Here is a 727-nt window from a genome sequence, read left to right on the forward strand (position 1 = left end):
TTCCAAAACTCTTACAAAAAACATAATTTTTAATCTTTTTTTAAAAGACTGAATCTAATACTATTCAAAATCTGTAGTTGGTTTCATGGTCAAATGAATAATATTTATCATAAAAAAACACTATCTACAGAAGGTGTTTTTTTTCTAAAGTGTTGATAGTCTGAGGCTCATCAATATTAATAGAGCTGCTGATGAAATTAGCTTTAAGTGGCAATTTACAGAAGTTATTGAAGTTATTGTGTTTTGAAATTATTACTATTATTTTGGCAGATCAGCTCCTCACATGCTGCAATTCACCTTTAAGTGAAGTGAGTGAAGTGCCATGTGGCCAAGTATCTGCATTTACCCATCCAAAGTGCACACACAGCAGTGAACACACATTAGCCTTTTCCTGCCTAGCGATCACGAGGTATCTCTCAACTATATTAAGTGAAGTGAAGTGACATGACATGTGGCCAAGTATGGTGACCCATACTCGGAATTAGTGCTCTGCATTTATCCCATCCAAAGTGCACACACACAGTAGTGAACACACACACACCTTGAACACACACGTAAGTGGGCAGTGGGCAGCCATTTTTTGCTGCGGCACCCAGGGAGCAGTTGGTGGTTCGGTGCCTTGCTCAAGGGCACCTCAGTCGTGGTATTGAAGTGAAGGGAGTGAAGTGACGTGTGGCCAAGTATGGTCACCCATACTCGGAATTAGTGCTCTGCATTTACCCATCCA

The sequence above is a fragment of the Sinocyclocheilus grahami genome, unplaced genomic scaffold, assembly GCF_001515645.1.
Source record: "Sinocyclocheilus grahami isolate Dianchi unplaced genomic scaffold, SAMN03320097.WGS_v1.1 scaffold9112.1, whole genome shotgun sequence".
Taxonomy (NCBI): domain Eukaryota; kingdom Metazoa; phylum Chordata; class Actinopteri; order Cypriniformes; family Cyprinidae; genus Sinocyclocheilus; species Sinocyclocheilus grahami.